Source organism: Callospermophilus lateralis, unplaced genomic scaffold (genome assembly GCF_048772815.1).
Source record: "Callospermophilus lateralis isolate mCalLat2 unplaced genomic scaffold, mCalLat2.hap1 Scaffold_144, whole genome shotgun sequence".
In the NCBI taxonomy this organism is placed as follows: Eukaryota; Metazoa; Chordata; class Mammalia; order Rodentia; family Sciuridae; genus Callospermophilus; species Callospermophilus lateralis.
The window spans coordinates 1,792,993-1,814,872 of record NW_027512584.1 but is presented as its reverse complement, the minus strand read 5'-3'; positions in this window follow the sequence as shown (position 1 = coordinate 1,814,872).

The window sequence follows — 21,880 nt, the reverse complement described above, 5'->3', positions numbered from 1 at the left end:
GCTGACTGAAACAGAAACTGCTAACAGGAGCAGAGTTCTTATTGTGACTCACCTGACCATGTGGGTCAGAAGCTTTTGGAGCTTTTTGGAATTTGTGGGAAGAATTTTGAAAAGTTTAGAGATGCGAGTTGGGAAAGTTTTAGATTCCCCTAAGTGGAGATTAATGGGTGATTCTGGTGGAGCTCAGAAGACCAGAATGCTGATAGGACTGTGGACAGTGAACTATACTCATAAGGTTTCATTAATTAATTAACTAATTATTTTTAGTTGTTGATAGACTTTGATTTTATTTATATTTATATGTGGTGCTGACAATTGGAAGCACTCCACCACTGAACCTCAGCCCCAGCCCGTGGACTCATAAGTTTTTAAAGGAGAAGGAAGACTCTTGGAAACTGAACTAGAGGCTGCTCGTGTTACATTCTGGAAAAAAAAAAAGTCTACATTTGGCCCATGTCCTGGGACTTTCTGTGAGGCTGAATTTAAAAGTAATGGACTTCTTAATATGGCAGAAGACATTTGTAGGCAGCATAGTATCCAGGCATGGATGTTGCTGGAGGCTTTAAGTCATGTTTATTGTGATAATCAGGAGCAGAGAGCACAGCATAAAGATTTGAAAAACTTGAAGTTTGGCCAGAAAACTTAAAGTAAGTGTAAAACGGGGGTTGAGAAGGAGTGGATATTAAAGACATCCACTAAAGGAACAGTAATTACTTCAATTTAAGGAATAGGAAAGATGGCTTTAGGGCATCTCAGGAATTGGCAAGACCATACTCACCTCAGGCTCAAGGGTATAAAAGTAAAAATTCCTCTGAGAAGAGACCATGGAGGTCGGGTTGTTAAGAAGCTGTTTCACCATGCTCAGCCACCCAGATACTCAGAGGCTGCTGCATGGTCTCTGGAGGCTTGGCTATGGCTTAAGATGGTGGCAGACTTTAGTATCAACCATGCAGCGCTGGTTCGGCAATATTGCAGCAGGCAGGAGTTAGGGGCTCATGGAGGTCCCATTGAGGATTCAAAGGAAGGCCAGGGAGGCCAGGCAAAGTACAGCAGGGCAGGAGTCCCTTGGGCAGCCCCTGAGAGGGCAGCGTGTGGAGATGAGAGACAGAAGCTGAAGCAGCTGTGGAGACCCCCCAAGAATCAGAGAAGCCAATAACATGGCATGTCTACCAAGGAAAGCTGCAGGGATCAAGCAGAGACTGTCGGGAGAGAGGCCATTTGGGCTACAACCAGCAAAGCCCTAGGGCGGAGCTACACAAGCCCTCTGGAGACCACGTGGAGCATGGATGTGGAGCGACGAGACTTGTTGGCCCCACTGAGTTTCTGTCTTGCTTTCTTTGACCCCAACCCTTCTTTCTACCACCCTGTGCATTCTTTTTAGATTGAATATGTTTACTCTGTGCCCTTGAATATGGAATGTATGTAATTTGCTTTTCCTTTCTACAGGAGCTCATGCTGAGAGTTTGCCATGAGTCTCAGAGGAAACTGAGACACTTCTGGAACTGTTGTAACTAGGGGCTGTTCTTGAAAATGAGCTAAATGTATTTTGCATTGTGAGATGGGCATGAGCTTTGGGGAACCAGAATGTTATGGTTTAGATGTGAGGTGTCTTCCAAGAGCTCAGCTGTGAGAACGCAAGAAGGGTTAGAGGTTAAACGATTGGGTTGTGAGAGGCTTAATCCAATCAGTGAATCCCAATCCCTGAGAGCAATGACTATAGGCAGGGAGGGTGTGGCTGGAGGAGATGAGTCACTGGGGTATGGTTTTGAGATACACATTCTGTCCTGTTCAGAAGAGTCTCTCTGTTTTCTCATTGTCATGTCCTGAGCTGATTTCCTCTGAAACACCTCTTGCCATGATGTTCTCCCTCTCCTTGTGCAAAGAGCAATGGAGCCAGCCACTTACAGACGAGCCCTCTGAAACTAGGAGTCCCCAAATAAACCTTTTCTCCTCTAACTCTTCTTGTCAATTCTTTGGGTTGCAGCAGTGAAAAAGCTGATTAAAGCAATATGGATATTTAATAGATGTCTCCAACTTATTCATTCCCATTACATCTAAATAAAGCATTCATTTTACCTATTGCCTCTCACTTTCCTCTAAATGCAATGGTTTAAGCCCGATGCATCAACCCGAGGACACTGCCATGAACCCTTCTGTGGCTGATGTATTCATTGGCAACCCCAGCATTTCCTCAATCCCATTTTCTCTGCTTAATTTATTCCACAGTTTAGAGAACAAGACACCCACATTTCCATTTTTGTATGTAACCAGAGGTTGCCATGTGTCCAAGTTCTGGACAATAAAAAAATAGATATCTTTATGGGGTTCTGTGTAAGGTTTTGTTATATATTTGCAGTGCAGAATGATTAAATCAGGCAAATTTTCAAATTCATCACCTTACATACTTATATTTGGGGTAAAAGCATTTATGTTCTATTTTCTTTGTAATATTGAAATATACAATTTTAAAACATTCAAATCATTATAATTTATTAAAGTCACCATTCTCTGCAGTTTGATCAGTGAAGTTTATTCCATGTCACTGAAATTTTGTAACTTTCAATCACCATACCCCATTGATAATTCTACCTCCAAAGTACAACCTAAGTACCACAGCCTTACTTCAAAAATCCAAACTGGCCTGTCTTTTTATATGAGCTGATTGTTTAAAAATACCCCAGGATCAGGTTTTATATTAATTCATCAATAGCCAAGAGACCCAGAAGCTGTGTCATGCCTCAAATGCAGCACCTGCTGTATGCAAGCCCTGTGAATTTTTCCATTCTTGTCAACTCTCTCGGCCACCTTTTAGGATCTTCCCAGGAGTCAGTACAACTTTTGACTGCACACTGACACCTTCCAGGAAGAAGGGATGATCAACGTTGTGCTTGAGTTTATGTCCAGAATGTCTTTTCTGAGTGTTTCCCTGTGAAGGTCCAGCAAGTGTAATATCGTAGGAGGTTCCTCCATACAACAATTGGTAGAGTTCTTTCTCTCACATTAAACATGGCACAATACATGCAAAAGGAAGTGAGAAACTTATGGGAAAGAGATAGATTGGTCAAAAGTGGTCAAGATAAAACTGCTTATCGTTTTGGAAAAACATAATCAAGTTAGTTTCATCATGCTTAGTAGACCAAATTAGAATCAAGATGAATTTAAAAATCAAATGTAGTAAGTTAAACACTAAAAACTTTGTTACTCATTCAGTGTCTTCTAATCTGCCTTGTGGACTTAACATTTTAAAATAAAATAATAATTTATATTCTATCTAAATCACACAATTCCCAATTGATATGATGCTTTTGCCACTCCCAGCTTGCATTGTAGAATTCATCACTTACATGGAGAGACAGTCTTAGTTTAGACCAAAGAGAAGTCAGACTTTGACCCACATTGCCCCATGTAAGACAATTTTTCTTAAATAAATAGATTACAGAACCAAACAAAACCCAGTATTAATTACATTTTAGAAGTGTCATATACTATCCTGAAATTATGCTGTTCCGGATTCTCATTCTCAAAAAGTTCCCAAAGAAGAGACAAATGATAATAGTACCATCAACTACAGGTGAGTCCTGGGGGACATGTATAGATGAAGAAATCGGGATGGCCACCACTGCATGCCCATGGAATCATATCCATCTCAAAACTGACTCCACAAGATGGGGAAGCTGTAGGGATGGCAGGGTAGCTGTCGTGTGGACTGTGGCCTGCTCCAGCCACTCTTAGCCCAAAAGAGCCTCCATTCCTTCCCAGGGATGGACGCAAACATTTTGTGGACTAAATAAAGCCTTCTACCTCTCTCTCACTGGAAAAGAGTAAATGTTTACTTTTTATATAGACGTGGTTCCTTTTTTTCTAGATTTAAAAAGCATATAATTTGTCTTCAAATCTTAATTTCTGGTTGCTAGCAGCGTCAGTGATTTTTTCTGTGGGGGATGCAGAGATGCTTTGCAACATGTGGGAAATAAGAAAAAAATTTTTTTTTTGAAAATAATATATAAAACTGATGTATTCATGTACAATAAGATTGTTAGCATGTGTGTTCCTCCTAGGGCCCTGATGCCCTTGAAGGAGCAGAGAAATGAATAAATTCACCATTCTCATGATACTGACTCTCCAGTGAGTTGCAGGAGATAGTTCACTGCACTTGAGTCTGATCTGTATCTCTTCAACTTATTATATTGGATAAAATTGAAATTATTATAATCTGATATTTAGCTTATATTTTCCTAAATTTAAATATAACTTTTCATAAATAGAAATTGGATATCTATCTTAAAAATTTTCTGGACATTAAAATTAATGGAGGATGAATGTCAGCTTGAACTTACTTGCAATGGACCATTTTGTGTTGAAGAATGTCTCCAACACATGTTGAAACCAAAACACTTTGGTAAACCACTCTCTAACCCCATTATCTGTGTAAAACCTTTCCCAACAACATTTTCAAATAAACAATGAAGAAAAAAAGTCCAAAGTTACTCCATCCCAGTGAAATTCTTTCTATCACTTCCAAAAGTAAAGAGCTCATCATGCCATTTTGGACTTCTCTGTGGCTAAAAGCCCATTTTCCTATCTATGACATGTCCATACCTAGTCTCTGGGAACGCAACGTAGCAATTAATTTCTCTTATATAGAACACAGTTCAATTCATTTTGGAAAACCAAAGTACAGTCCCATCACTTGAGTTTTCCTTATTTATGCCTTATTTATAGCGACAGCAAAGTCTTCAAGACTTGCATCAGGCTGGTGGAGCTTCACCCCCATGCAGACTGTCTTTCCTGAGGTTGGCCCGTACCAAATAACCTGGGCACTGCTTCCTCATTTTCTTCTGGACTATTTCATCACTGATAGTCTAGCCTTCTCTCTCATATGTCATGACAAATATCATGCATTCAATAATTCTCTGACAAGTTGTTCCAAATGATGTCTTAAGTTGTCCACTGCCGCAGTCTGGCTGCAGCAAAATAACCGGGGGGTACGAACAACTTGTACATTGATACAGCAGGAGTGGGAGCCGTTTATTGTAGGACAACAGAGGTATTTATACATTCCACACAGCTTATCCTAATTAACATAAACTAGATACAGCAGTCAACCAATAAGGAATCTCCACACTTAATGGCTCACTAGCGCCACCTCACAAACCACTCCCCCTGGCAAAATGCCAGGCACCATCCTGACTTGTTTACAGACTCTAACAGTACACAGCAGTTTGGCTAGACTCTCAGTTCCCAGTTTTATGTGCTTATCATCAACAGCATTTCTTCCAGTATGAATGCATGAGCATGTTTCCCAAGGATGAACCACAAGGGCGAAATGGCAGAAGGCAACATCATCTAAAAACTAAGAAAGCAGTACCAAAATTGTTTACTACACAAGAGACAATCATAGCTAAAGTAAAATATTGATCCCTTCATCTATGGATCTTCTCTTAGTTACCTTCGGATAACTGGAAATCATTGTCAGTCACCTTATTTTCAACATGAACCTTCAAATGTTATGGTTACCCAGTGTCTCTATGGCAGGTTAGCCAGACAGCTACACACATCATCTTGGTCATTCACAATGCCCAGATCAAGCATGTGTGGATGGTCAAGTTCAATCAAGCCCTAAATTGTGATTTTTTTCTCTGTCAACAGACATTGTATGTGAGGCAATGAGAGCCTAGGGGTTTAAATATATATATATTTATATATTTATATTTTCCCCTTTGGCAAGAGACCAAAAAAGGACAACATTAACAATTTAACCTAATTCTATTCCAGTTTTATAAAATATGAAGGATGAATGTGGTGGGGAAAGAAAGAACTAACCTATAAAATTTTTTTGAAAACACTCTTTTGATTTGCTACTGTAGGGCTAAAGACAACAAAACCTATACATAAATTCTGAAATTGGTTCATGAATCTATATTATGTGTATTAGAGAATTGAAAATAAGTATTACTCTGTGAGAGAAAGATACAGGTAAGCAAAGAGGAAAGACTGGAAACAATCCTAGTCATGTTGCTCTGAAATAGGGCGTCAGTGTGCATTCAGTGACTGACAGATGGTAAATAGTAGGTGGAGTTAGATGTGATAATGATGATGAAGATATGTAAATCTGATGAAGATGACAATAATGATGGACGTAGGCAGGTGGAGAGCTAATGGATGGATGGATATATGAAATATGATAGATAGATAGACAAATAGATGATCCTTCTCTATCCATGGGGTATGTTCTAAGACCCCCACTGAGTGGCTGAAACCACTGATAGCACTGAACCCTACAAATACAGTGCTTCTATATACAAAAGCCTCTTGGAGGATAAGTTTTCTGATCCAAGTTACATATAAATTTTCAAGCTCCACTGGAAGCTTGTCACACCCCTGCTCTACCCTGCTATGAGATAGCCCTGAAAGGACACTCTTCTCCTCCACTTCCCTCCCCTCAGGTTTCTACTCTGCCTGGTCAGAAAGGGTTTCTCAGCTCTCCAGCCCTCAGGCTGGTGGGAATGAGAGCAGCACTCCAGTTTTCCTGGTCTTGCGCTTGGCAGCTCTCCACAGCTGCCACGTCTCGGGGGAGCCTATTTGCTGTGTGGGTCTGAGGGTGGGGGAGCAGCGCACTCTCTATGACCCCTCCACTGTGGAGGACCTAAGTTTCTGGTGCTACAGTCTCAGCAGCTGCCTCAGCTTCTTTTAGGAGTTAAAATACATATATATATAATATTTATTATATATTCTCTCCTCTCTCCTTCTCCCATCTCTCTTTCTTCCCTCTGTTTCTCCCTCTCATAGTTATGGAACCTCCCATCCTGTCCCACCTGCATTCCTAGACAGGGTCTGTGGCAGCTCTGTGCTGGTTTCCTCTCACTCATAGCCCACCGGGAAGCCCGCCTGCAATTTTGAGCTGACACAGTCAGAACGTGCCACACATCTCTCTCTTTCTCCTGTGATCACAAGTTAGGCAACCAACTTCATGTGCATTTACTTCTCAGGTATGAGCTGAACTTTGGTTCTTTAAGTCATTGAAACTCTAGGAAACAAATATCAAATACATATGTTTTCTAAGTAAAGCCCTTCTTCTGAACTTAGAGTTGAGAGAGGAAACTTTTCCTGATCTTCACCTCCTGTCTTAGCTTTCTATCTTCTTGGCAGGCTGACAATAATTGCAGAAACCACCTTGGGGAGTCTTACAGAAAGTTCTGTATGCCCCTTTGCAATGTAGGACCTCCTTCTCTGGGTTTTCCTCTAACACTGAAGAATGAAGTACCTCCATTTAAAAAAGGTCTTTAGATTTATCTAAGACATATTGTGAGAAGTTGAGTTTTCTGTTCAGTTGCTTCTGTCTAGATGTTTGTTGAGCACTTGAATATACTGAAACCAAAGAATTAAAAGAAAGAGACTACTCAATGTTTAGTGAAGCTTATAGAAGTGACTAAATGGGAAAAAATTGATCCTGTTACCAAAATTCAGTAACAAAATATGGTAGAATGATAAGATTTCCTCTTTGTCTATGTGTCCTCTGATAATGATGGTCGGTCTGCTGGGACTCACACCTGTGACTAAAAGTATGACACACTTGGAGATAACTAGCTTACCAACAGTTCTCTCCTTCTTCTCTCTTGACATTTCAAGACCATAAATGACAAGTTTGGAATCATTTTCTGAAATTTTATTTCAAGTAGTTTGTAGATCATTTTCCCACATATGAGGAGATATAATCAATAGGGATAGGAATACTTTCCAATTTACCAGTAAAATGTAGAAATGACTAAAAAATTAGTTTTCATTAAAGTTTCTAGACAATAGAAAAGGATGAAGGAAAATATTAAAACTAATGTGGGGATTTTGCTTATGATATAATATCACACACTCCAGCACTTTTCCCAGGCAGTGAATCATTGCTGCCAAAGAGCAGTATAGAAATTGAAAATTTGAAAAATGACAAAACATTATAGAAGAGAATCATGAGGTTAAGTGAACTGGCAAATCTAAAGTGAAATCACCTCAATCTAAATGACAGACATAACTTTGTGAAAATGTGAACATTAATTCTGAACAAGGGCCATTCATCAAGTAGAGTCCTTATGATTTGCATGGTAAGAGTGCTTGCTTTTTATCAATTTTTTTATATTTGCATTATTCTATCATAAAGCATTTAGCAGCCCCCTGTATGCTTCTCCCCTTTAAATACCAAAAGTATATTTTTCTACTTTGTACAAAATAGAAGAGGCAAAGTGACAGAAAACATCTTTTCTTGGTTGACTTGCATTTTTAAATGATCTCAACATGCTTTACAAATACACTGATTAAATCTTACAATAACACTGAAATTGAAATAATGTAAGAAAGAATCTCAATATAAACTTCATTTTGGCAAAAATAAGGTACCTTGGAACTTTGCTTATTAGCCCAGGGTCAAGGACGTTTCATGTCCTAAAAATGATGTGCTGAGCAACAGGAACAGCAGAGCCGGGCTCAGAGGGGTGAAGAATGTGCCGCTTCCTGGGTGATGAGATCTGAGTGAATTAGATCCCCTTCCTGACTTGCTCAGTGATGGCTGAAATGCTCTCCAACGTGGCCAGATCCTCTCATCTCAGAGTTAATTGAAAACTTAAAATCAAAATACCTCTGTTCAGTTCAAAGGAGAGCTATTGCAGTTTTTTTTTTAATTCATATTCAGCAAAGGAAGATACCAGTTAAAACATGAGGATTTTGAACAATCTGACAGAAGATGGCGTTTTCATGGTAAAGGAGGGAGGAACTCAGAGAGATCCCCAGGTACTCTAAGAAGGTCCCCATCTTGAATATGTTGGGCAGGCTCTGGACATTTGCCTTCTGTTGCCATTCCCTGGGTGCAGAGTGGCTAATGCATCCCATAGATGTGGGCCTTTAGGTCACAGAGCCTATCAACGGCTACTTGAGATACAGATAACAGAAGTACTAACATATTCAGTGCCTAGGTGGACAAACCATAATTCCATCATCATCAGCAGCATCATCCAACCTATATTCATTTTCTAGAAAGTGCCATAAATAATGTTGAGAACACTAAAGATAAAGGACAAACAACATTCCCAAGTGTAAGACCAGAAATGAGAATGAAAAAGTAATACTTATAAAGTCAGTGAAACGTTGGTTCCCCTTCATGCATTCTATCTTCTTTGCATAAACACATTGTTACTATATTTAATTAAACTCATATTAAAATGTAACTATTTTTGAACAACAAATAAATAAACATTTATATCAAAAGAGATGTAAATTGGTGAATGATACTGGTCTCTGCTGGGAGCAGGTATTTGATGGGCGAAGGGTGACAGCCATACTACTAATTGCCATACAAAATGGAAATATAAAACTTTATATCTACATCATGTTTTAATATTTAATTTCACCATAACATTCAGACCCACAACTACCAAGAGCACAATTCTTATATTTATAAATGAGAAAAATAGTGAAACAGAAAAGCTGAGTTTTCCTCCAAGGCTTAATTATCCTCTGCCTTAAAGACTAGGATCACTATTTCACATGCTGTGAGAACATCATTCATCTATTTAGGAATTATTCAACCTAGATGCCCTTCAGTGGATGAATGTATAAAGAAAATGTGGTATATATACACAATGGAATATTACTCAGCAATAAAAGAGAATAAAGTCATGGCATTTGCAGGTAAATGGATGAAGTTGGAGAATATGATGCTAAGTGATGTTAGCCAATCCCAAAAAACCAAATGCTGAATGTTTTCTCTGACATAAGGAGGCTGATTCACAATGGGGTTGGGAGGGGGAGCATGAGAGGATTAAACGAACTCTAGATAGGGAAGAGGGGTAAGGGAGGGGCCATGGGGGTTCAAAAGATGGTGGAATGAGATGGATATTATTACCCTAAGTGCATGTATGAAGACACGAATGGTGTGAATATAATTTGTATACAACCAGAGATATGAAAAATTGTGCTGTATATGTGTAATATGAATTACAATGCATTCTGCTGTCATATATAATAAATTAGAATTTTAAAAACCTGGTCAAAATATGACATTGTTAACTTATAGTCATAAGTAATACATTGCTCTTGGCCCAAGATTCATGATCCTTGGGAAAATACACTTGCACAAATAAAGGCATGATAGCCTGAAGGAATGCTACTGGAAACATGTGCATAGCAGGGGATAGGTCTGGGGCACTGTATTCATTTTCCATGGGGGCCATAGCAAATTATTAAAACATTAAAGATGACTTGCAAATACATGAATTTATTATGTACCATTTCTGTAATTACCAAGTCCAAAATGGGTCTCAGTGGGCAAAAATCAAGGTATCAGCAGATGGTTCTGGAGGTTCAGAGAAGACAACCCCACTGCCTTTTCCATCTTCTAGGGTATTGCCATTATCCTGGGCTGTGACCCACCCTTCACTTTCCCAGCCAGCAGCACTGTACAGCCCCTGCTGCCTGAGTCAGCTGTGAACTCTCCTCTTCCACCTCCCTCTTCCACTCTTAAGGCCCTTAGAGATTATTTTGGGTCATTTGAATAATACAGTGTAACATTCCTATTTCAAAACTGAAGTTAGCAACCTAATTCTATCAACACCCTTGATTCCCTTATCACCAACATGTCCCCAGCTTCTGAGGACAAGAGCCTGAGCATTTAGGGGGACCGTTATTCTGTTGACCGCCTTTGCAAAGAAGGAAGTAGAGAGGCTAGAAGTCATCAGGAAAAATGTTTCAATGATCAGACCTGAAATACGATCATGAGCAGGTTACTATGGGAGTTCAGAAGAGGGAGAGATCAACCAGAATATTAAGGCATTCATGTGATGAGACAGCAGGTATTATAACTGACAGTCCTTCCCTGAAAGTAGATCTAGACACACCCCATCAACTCTGAAGGCTGTGCTGAGCAGGAAACGTTCTTGACATACCAATGAGAAAGACAGATATTAGATCAAAGATGAATTCCTTTTCTTGTGACAAACTTAGGTTTAAATTGACCAAAAAGCGCCTAACATACAAATTTGTGAATTGAAGGGGTGTTTTAGCAACTTGTCAGCAAATAAAATTTAGCTCTTCATTTTGTAATTGATGCATGTTTGCATTAGCATTTTAATCCTTGAAAAATTAATAAGTTCAAGTTTGTTATTAATTAAAAAAGAAATACATATGACACTGAAAGTTTGAGTTAGTTAATTAATATCATTGTTCTCTAGATATTTTTCTCATTATACCAGGTCATATGTTCAAGTGATTCTTTAAATTTAATATGTATGTAATGTTTATTTTAAAATTTTATTTTCAATGCTCTTTGTTTTGAATAATTTTAGATCTATATAAAAATTGAGTAGATAGTGTATATACCTTGCCCCCAGTTTTGCTATTATTAATTCCTCTCATGAGTGTGGTACTTGTGCTACATTTAATCCAACAGTATCAACATACCATCACTACCTGAAGTCCACACTTGACTCAGATTTCCTTAGTTTTGCCAGTTTTTCCTTTTCGAGTGTCTCACCCAGGGTATACCACATTACTTCCAGTCATTACATCTCCTTCGGTTCCTCTTGACTGTGATGGTTTCTCAGATGCTTCTGGTTTTTGATGATTTTAATAATGTCAAGAAGTACTGGACAGATTTTTGTTTTGTAGGATGCTCTTTCATTGGAATTTGTCTGAAATTTTGCTCATTATTAGATTTTCTGTTTTTGGAGGAAAACCATAAGGTAAAGTACCACTTTCCTAGCATCACATCAAGAGTACCTACTCTCTGTATCACCATTGATGTTAGCTCTGATCATGTGACTTAGGTAGTATCTGTCAGGCTTCTCCAATGAAAAGTTACTCTTCCCCACATGATGTTCTCTTTGGATGGAAGTCACTACACTCAATGCAAATTTCATTAAGTTGGAAGTTAGGATTCCCCTCCTTAAGAGAAAGGGTAGCTACCTAAATTATTTGCTATTCTTCTAAGTGGGAGATTTATAAAGCCCCTACATTGATTTTTTTTTCTTTTTCAGTCATTTATTTATAGTAGTGTGTACTCAAGGAGCTGTGTTCCCATGCTTTAGATTATAATCAAATATTTATTTTGTTGCTACAACTGATCAAATTGTTATTAAAAGAAGATAATGCTACTTAAAATATTTTAATTAAATTATGAGTAATAATGCAATACAAAGGCTACATCTGTTAAATTTGTGTATCATATAACATTTTAATTAGAAAAGTAAGACTAGATACCCTGAATATGTAAGTTCTTCCTTAGTCATTGTTATAGAATTTACCATTACAAATTTAGCTATTTTAGATTCATACAAAACTTCACTTCCCAAACAATGTTATGGCTAGAATATTTTATTCAGTGCCACCTGTTTGAATAATAATAAATCTATTTCTTTTCATGTCCCTTATTATTTGGCAGCTGAACTGACTAAATATGATTTAGCTAGAGAAGTGTTCTTTATATTTGAACTAAAATACAAGACACTGAGAACAAATAATAATATTATAATTGCTTTTAGAACTCAAAATTCGCTGCAGGCATATTTTACAGGATTTAAATGGTATAAAATAAAATTACTCTTACCATGGTGATATCCAGGGTTCATATCTGAGTTCAGAAGTACTTTGAATACATTAAATATATGTATTATTGTGAGCAGAAATACATTTCTCTCTTTGCCTGATCTCATTGGTCAAATGCATGATTTAACATTCTGTGCAGCTGTAAAGAGGAATTGAATTCTCAATGCTTAATTACTTTAGCCAGTTTCCATCTGTTACTTGATTTCAGGCCTTTTCTCCAACTTTAGATGACATATAAATTCTGCAAGCAGTACCATTGCATGAAGGGAATTTCATGCTAAAATGTATAGACTTAATGTTCACCTTCAAATTATTTACCCAGCATCCTGGCCCTATGTGACCTCCAAGTGTATGAAATGGGTTTTATTTCTGTGTCCTTATATACTTTTCACAACTGTAAACCTAACATGAAAAAACGTATAATCTTAAATTGCCTTTTCTCAGTCAGTCACACCTCTGATCAAATAAAATGGAATTTTAAAAGTGTAAAGTAAATTGAGGTCTAACCAACTTTCCATTTTGAAATTTCAGCCTTTCTTTCCGGTATGGTCACTGTTCCCAACCCACTCTAGGTAACTGTGATATCCAAGAAACTCAACATTATTTTAAAACACTCAACACCTTATCAGGATAAAACAAAAGAAACCCTTGAATTGTTAGACAGTCCAAGAAAAATCCTCTTTCATTTCAAGACCCTGACTATAGCAAGAAACCCTTCTAGAAAGAGCCACCCAAAGGGTAAGCTGCAATTCCAAATAAAATGACCAGTTGTGCTTAAGTTGTCTTGGGACACAGTTGTCAGAACTGTTCTCAACAGAAAACATGAGGAGAGAGCTCACCGTGCTCCGTGTGAAATGATTTCAGCTGGATGGGTTTGCAAAATAGTGACTGGTTGTTTTCTCAAAGGAGATCTTGGTATCAAGGAAGGATGTAAGTTTTGTCCCCTAAATTGAATATGTTTTTCAAGGATGATGGAAACAATGACCCACAGTGATCTAAGGAAGAGCTAATTGCCATATAATTTTGCTTTTCTGAACTCATGATAGGCCAAACTGAAATAGGTATCATAGCCATGCAACATGGGGTATTTCTCAATTACTGGAGAATTCCTGGTTATCCCAGAACTGTACACTGGTCAACCAAATTCAGTGCTGATATAGTAACTACCAGAGAAACTGCTGTCTCTGATTTTATTGGTAATAATTCCTGGAAATTCACTATTAGGAGATGAAGGATGGTCAAAAGACAGTCTCTTGGTGACCTCAGAGAAATGACCCTTGAAGGGCTCCAGATGATAAAGGAAAACTTTGAGTGGGTGGAAGAGAGTAGAGTTGCTTCTAATATCCAAGTCAGCACAGGCGCTTGTAGTATTGGTGAGTTCAATTTTTTTTATGCCTATCACAATGAAAAAAATCAAAAAGCCTTGTGGAAATCTTGGAATGCTGAGTCAACTTCAGGTAATGTCTGCCCAAAAGGAGTTGGATGAAATTCTGGGTATTAAAGCTGAAAGCAAAGGGGATGACAATTCTACTGGGTTTGCGGCAGTGGCAGGCAGAAGCAGTGGTTTAGGGCTGTGGTGCCTGATCCCTGCATATCCAGCGTCCTCCCCCATGCCAGGCTGGGGTGCTCAGGATGTGAGGTCTTCTCCCTGATGGCCCAGTAGTCTAGGCTGTTCAGACACACTTTCTCCAGAAGGATCAGCTCTGCTTAGATACTTGGATTAAATAATCAGTTGGTATGGGCCAAACTGTAAACAAGCATTCCGGAAAATATACACCTAAGAATGTCATTGCATTTTCCAGGGGAAAAATCTACAAATTTCTAGTGTAGTTGCAGGAAAAAAAAATCAAGCAAGATGGATCACTGAACCATCAAGCCACACACCTCTTTTCTTCCCTCTCACTGCTGCTGGCTCAGGGACCGGTCACTTCTCCTCATGGTCCCTCATGCATGGCTGCCAGGGACCTGCCAGGAACAACAGGTTCTGACACCTACCTCGGCTTCTACGTTTGGACATTGCTCAGTGGCACTCTAGGATCACCTCCCATGCCCGGAGGTGGCCCCAGTGTGATCTAACTTCAGTCATTGTACTCGAGGTTCCTCACCTTATAGTATTCAGGTAAGACTAAATCAAGCTGGAAAACTACATGAGAGTATGCAAGATTCTTCCACCTGTAAATCTCATTAAGGAAAAACAAAAACAAGAGATCCACACGTGTTCGTCATTCAGAAAGTCTAATGAATATAGATGAGTACTAAAATAATACAAAGTACATGTGAACTTAATTCTGTAGCTACATATAATGATGATGGCATATGATTTCATTTTAAAAATGTAGACTGCCTGTACACCTTTTTGCTTATACTTTTCAGATATATGTGAATTTTGAGGGGAAAAGACTGTAACTTTTATTACCATGACTCTATAGGGCACATGTTTTTATATGTATATGTATTTGCCTATGTACATAAAATATAAGAACTAATCCAAACAATGTTTTCTTTTCCTCTATTACCAACTGTATTTAATTAAAGCTTTAATTTTTCACTGAATTATTACAGGGCTGCCTCTAGACATATTTCTTATAATCTCCATGAACCTGCATCACTGTTCTTACAAAACCCTTCTGACCTGCATGCTTGCTTAGGGACTGATCATGGGTTGTGGTGAGATTTGAACTGCTGACCCTGACAGGAGGCCCTTGGAGCTGAGGCACTTAGCCCCACACTGTTCCAGGCATACCAACCGCAGTGTGGTTTCCAGAATGTGACAAGCTCTGTCTGCATACTGTCTCCTGTCTTTACCTATCTTTCTGATTTCCTCCAACTCTTTTTGACCCCTACATGCCATTCTAACTGTGTTAAGCAATCATCTTTTCAGTGCAATATGCCCCACTCTCTCCTAAAACCAGCTATACTCTTGCCTGCCATAGCAAACAGTCAATACGACTTCTGCAGCCTCTATAAATTACTAGAAAACATCCATTTACTTGTTTGTTTGTATTTAAGGATCCCAAGTACCCTCATAGATAACATGTACAGTTATCACAAATGTGTTATGTGCATGATAAAATCATTTGACATTTGTTATCTGTATTGTTTTCTTCTTAACTCCAAGTCTGACAGCATGGTGAACATGGGTCAATTGTATGGAATATTCAAAAGCTGAAAATTCAAGGACACTGCATTGCAGGACCATTGCAAGGGGGCTGTGTGGGTTGTTTTACTGTGTAGCCTGTTGTCGTTACCACATTGGTGTGCCACAAATATTAGAATCTTTTCTTCAGTTTTCGTCTTAGAATTTAAGCTTATTTCTTTGTATTTTGATCTTATAAAGAATAAAACTACACAAGTGTATTTCCAATACAAATCCTATTGTATTGCTTAAGCGTTTTTTGCATATCTTTCCTCTAAATCAATCAGACTAAATTTTATTTCTCTACTCACTGAAAAACATTATTTTTTTTCCCCATTGAAAACATAGTTATTCAAAACCATGAGGAATGTGTATGGCAACTCTTATTTTACCTTCTCAATAAATACAAGCAAAAGAATTTAATTACTAGAAAAGTGATTAAAGATTTCTTAAAGAATCATTAATTTTTTCAATTATAAATAGCAGTAGAACACTATTTTCAATAAATAAAAATTTCATTTTCCTCATTAAAATATGTGCAGTGGTGTTTAAATTTTAAAGTTCTTTATGCATACCTCTTTGGAGAACATTTGCTAATTTCTTGTAGATATGAATTGATAGATTCTGATCTCTATAAGTGAGAAATCATTATGATACAAATGCTTGCATTTTGCACAACATATGATAAACATGTCCAGTAAAGGCACTTCCAAAATAGCAATAAAATAATTAATCATTATAATGAAATGAAATTCACATCAGTATCTAAGCATTTGGAGTTTCCTTTCACTTAAAATATTATTGATGAGTTCATCAAAAAGAGCATTCTTTGTTCAGGAATCAATAAAAGTGGGGGGGAAGCTGAAATTTTTGTAAATACCTTGATTCAAAATGTGGTAGTGATGTTGACAGGAAGGTACATCATTGGTCACACGAAAACCTCATTAGTTTGAAGAGATGTAAAATAAAATATTTGCCTTGCTTCAGAGAGCTTTTGTGTGCATGAGTTTTCATATGTATCAGAGATTACTGCAGAGTAATGAAACTCAGCTCCAAAGCTCATTTATGAAAAAACATAATTTTAAGTAATAAAACCCTTGTTTTGAGTCAGATATGACAATTGAAGAACAGAGCACATTAGGCTATGCTTTATATCTTTTTATACTCTATGTTCTCAGACCAACAGGGCATGACATAACCACCCCAAACAGGCTCCTGGTCACCACAGGACCACGCCGAGCCCTGGGGGCTGATGCTTTCAGGTTAGCTGCTCCAAAGGCTGCTACAGTGAGCACCTGCTCCTGGAACTAGACCTCCCCACTCTCATCTCTGGAGGACAAGTGGATGAAGTCTACTTCCCTTGCTTGTTCCAAGGTTTCGTAGTGCAAGCCAATCACCTGGGTGAAGAACTCTGCTCTTAAGATACCAGGAGCTTCAGGTTGCATTAGTAATTGAGGAGCCTGACTCTGAAAAGTAGACATCCATGCATCTTGGCAGTATCACATTGAGGATTTCTAGTATATATTCTTTAAAAAGTCCTTGGTTGAGGGTAAATAACCTGATGCTCATTTGTCACCTGATTAATAGATGTCCTGCAGAGCCTAATTTGCACTCAAAGTCAAGGGGGCTTACAGGAGGTCCTGAACCTGTGGTGTAGAAACGAATCATCCGCTGGCTTGGCAGAGATGCTGAGTGCTATCTGGCTCTGCTTATTGACTCTGAAACCCAGCTTTTACCATCAGCAAAAGGGAGAGGTGAATGGATAATTGGTAATTGATCACTGAAATGACACTTGATAAAGACAACTTTAGAGAAAATTAACGTGATGTCTGGCCCCAACAGCTTATCTCCACATTAGTGGTACCTGTACTAGTGGCCATGAACATCTGTGGTAATGGTAGCTGTTTTGGTGATGGGAAGAGAAGCATAATGTCTTTGGAGGGTAGGATACTAGAATCGAGCGTGTGCAGTCACCTTTGGGGGTCACGGTTTCTATCAGATATAGGTGTCCTGACCATGTCCCTGGCTGATGCATGCAGAAGTCCACTCATCAACGCATATTCCAGCAATCATGCCTTGTCCTCATTTCCCTCATCAAATCATCCCTCTGACCTGAATCCTGAGAAGGGATTTGAATTTCTTCTCTGCCAGCTGCTTCTGAAATGAAGTGACCCAGGGATATCCCTGAGGCTGAAGAAGGAAGGTACTAGATTCAGAAACCGTTTGTCTCCCCTCTCCAGAGCCACTTGCAAGTTAATATAAAAACTGTAACAACCTGTGTCATGCCTCTGGAACTGAGTTTTCAGCAACAGCTAAAATTATTTAAACAGAAATTCATTCGAAAATCATGGTTTTATTAATGATATGGAATGAGATGAAAATTCAATATCAGTTTTAATGATCAATTATGTTAACCTTATAAAATTTGTAATGTAATAAGCTGTAACCTCTGAGCTGAAACACAGAAGAAATTATTTGACAAACATTTGTTTCATATTTGATTGAGAATAAGTTTGAAATCTGATAAAGCAAAAAAAAAAAAAAAACAATGCAGTGCAAACATGAGTAATACATTTATAACCCACAAAACCCTGAATTTTTTAAATATTTACCTTTGTGTCCAGAGACTGAAAAGAAAAATAGAATTTTATTGTATTTATAAATTCAGAAGGAATTCATCTAGAGAAAATACCAGTAGAAACATTAATTTGTGTGTCTGTAAGAGATTCTTTCATGATTAATAAAAGTCTACATTTCCATCAAAATCACATCAGAAATATAGCTTGTATTTTTTTATCATATTCTTATGTCATATATAACTGCTACTACTATAAGAAACCAGGGAAGAAAATCTTAGCAAGTTATTCCAGATAAATTAACAGAAAACTTACATAATATCACTATGTTAAGATTCTTAGCATCCTGTGTTACACAAAATTATAAGAACAAGCTACATAGCTCCCTCTCTGCAAGAACAGATAATTAATCAATCATTTGCATGTTGACAGAAATTCATATAAAATACAAGTTTCAGTTAAGATTTTCTTTTTTCCCAAATAATGCAGGTTTAAAAACCCTTCAGAGGTAGTATTGAATGCTGTCTTAATTTCCATAACATCTAGTATGGACTTGGATAATACATGCTAGTTTCACAATAGGAATTAAAATAATTATCTACATTGTCTAGGTATTAAAAGGTATAAAAGAGTGTTGAAGAATATACATTACCAGACATCAAGGGATGCTATAAGTTATAGTAATTAAGAAGATTTTTAGCTGGGCGCTGTGGCTAAATAATCTGTAATCCCAGCTACTAGGGAAGCTGAGACAGGAGAAGGGCGAGTTCAAAGCTAGCCTCAGCAAAAGGGAGGTGCTAAGCAACTTTGTGTGACCCTGTCTCTAAATAAAAAATGCAAAAAATAGGGCTGGGGATGTGGCTCAGTGGTTGAGTGCCCCTCAGCAATCCCCGGTACCAAAATAATAATAGTAATAATAAACAGAATAAACTAACAGACAAGTCAATCAAGATAAAAATCTCAGACTAGACACACACATGTATAGTGACTAGATAAGCAATAAAAGTACCAATACAATTTAGTGAAAACAATTATTATTTTGGTAATGTTTTAATAATTTCACCTGAAATGTATACTTTAAACACACACACACACACACACACACAACCAGCCTCCTCTCTCTGACTGCTCTCAGATCGACAGAAAGAAAGAAAGATAGAAACATACACAATAGTGTAATTTATTACATTATTGAATTAGGATTCATATGAACAATATTATTGTTTTGGGCAGAATTAATATAAAAAGTCACCTTTGAAATAAAAGATATCAAACAACATAAGAAAGGACTAACATTTTTGTAGTGAGCATGATTAATTTTGAAACATTTCTTTAATTCACTTTTGCATATAAAAATTTTCATGATGTCTCAATCTTTTACACCAAAAATTATAATAGTAAAATAAGTTCTAAACTGAAATGTAAAAACAAAAAAAAATTGTAAAAATTTTTAACATTTTAAGTTTAAAAACACTTAGATGGTGTTTGAAACTCCACAGGCAAATTTAGGTCATGTATTAGTTTAACAATCATAGCATTTGCATCACAAGGAATGAGTTTTAAATGTGTTACTACATAGCGATTATCCCACCTCAGCAACTATAAATAAATGTTAGGTTCTCTCTGTTTGCTCTCTCTCCTTTTGAAATTTCCCTTTTAAATACTCCCTGGTATCATATGTCTCCTCACGAGCATTTTCTTCCCTAATGGCCCCAAAACAATTCCACCATGCCAGTGCCTTTTCAAAACTGCCATTTGTACAGCCACATAACAAGCCTTTGTTCTTAAGTCTCTCCTCCCTGTGTGAGGAGCTCACTTTCTCCCACACACCACTCTACCTCACACCAACCTCAAGTCACAGGGTTTTAAATGTGCTTGGTGACTCCTAGTCTTCAATAAAAATCCCAGCTATAGAAAGATCTTGTGAAATGATATTCCCAAGTGAATTTGCTACGGGGAGAGGAATTTATCTAGTGTCTTCAGACAGCCTGTCTCAGTCCCACGTCCCCAAGGTTACTGAAATTGTTCGTCCTCTGCTTTTCTTTTTTGACTTCTCTTTCCAGATTGACAGACAGAATTTATGGAGGAAGAGGCCTGGGTAAGGGAGGTGAAAGGGAGCCAGAAAGGTATGATTTTACAGTTACCATCTCAGCTCCTGCTGGGTTCTCAGTCTACCAGGGACAGTCACCCTGATCACAAGGCACACCAAGGCAGCCCTAATCCTTCACCCCACTCCTCCTTGAGCTCATTTTAGGACATACTGTATTACAATGGGGGTGGACCCTTTGAAACTACAAATCAAATATATTCATAAATTCCCATTCCTCATGCCAACACAAAGAGAGAATTTAGCTTTTCATTTTGTCCATTTTAAAGTACCATAGTAATAGAAAGAATTTGCAAAATATAAACCAAAAATGTGCAGAAATAGAATTGTTCCTTATATTTTTCATTTTGATTTTATATTCTGACTTTTTTAAACAGTAGCAAATATACTGTGAAAAAAATAAACATGAGAAGAAAACAACAGAATTCCTAGGTAAAACCCTCCATTAACTTGAGAACAAATCCCAAGCCCTTCTTTGTAACTGTGTTAGATGTGATTCTGCAATTTGTATTTGGGGTAAAAATGGAAATGCATAACTCACTTGAATCAAATGTATGAAAGATGAAAAAAATAAAAATAAAAAAATAAAAAAATAGAAAAAAGATACAGTGGTCTACATACATATGTATAATAATGTTATTTATACATCAAATTTTATTTTAAAAAATATGATACTTAATGCATGTATGCTTATATTATTTCACACCATAAAGACTTCTAAAATTCAATCTATATTCCACAGCATGAACAAATAAGATGTATTTGAGGTACTCAAGTACAGTTCAACATTTTAAAATCAATGAATATAATCTATGTTGATAACTTGATAAAGAACATCTCCAAAAAAATCTATTAATTAATGTTGAGAAACTCTAAGATTCTCACAAACATCAGGAGAAAGGCAAGAATGTCCCCTCTCACTACTATTATTTTTCAAAATTGTTCTGGAAGTCAGAACTACTCTAATAAAACAAAAAGTGTATGCTCAGGATTGAAGAAAATTATTTGCTTGTAGATGACATGACTGTTTATGGGGAAAGTCTGAAACAAGCAACAAGAAACTGTGACAATCAAAGGATATAAAGTTCGTAAACAAAATTCAATCCCTTCCCTGAACACCTGCAACGAACAAGTGAAAACGGAAATAAAAACACAACAGAATTTACATTAGTACAATCAAAAATTAAATTCTTAAGCAAAAACTAACAAAACACATACCATATCTACATGATAGAAACTACAAAACTCTGATGAAGAAAATAAAAAAAAAACTGAAGAAGTCCATGAGTAGCCCATGTGCGTGGATATAAAGACTCAATATTTTCAAGATGACATCTCTACCCAATGGTAGAGTCAATGAAATTCCAGTTAAAATCCCAGCAAGTCTGATTATATCAACACTCTGATTCTCACATATTCTTTGAGAAGCAGAAGACCCACACCCGTGAGCCCAGCTCTGAAGGAGAGAGTGCTAAAGGA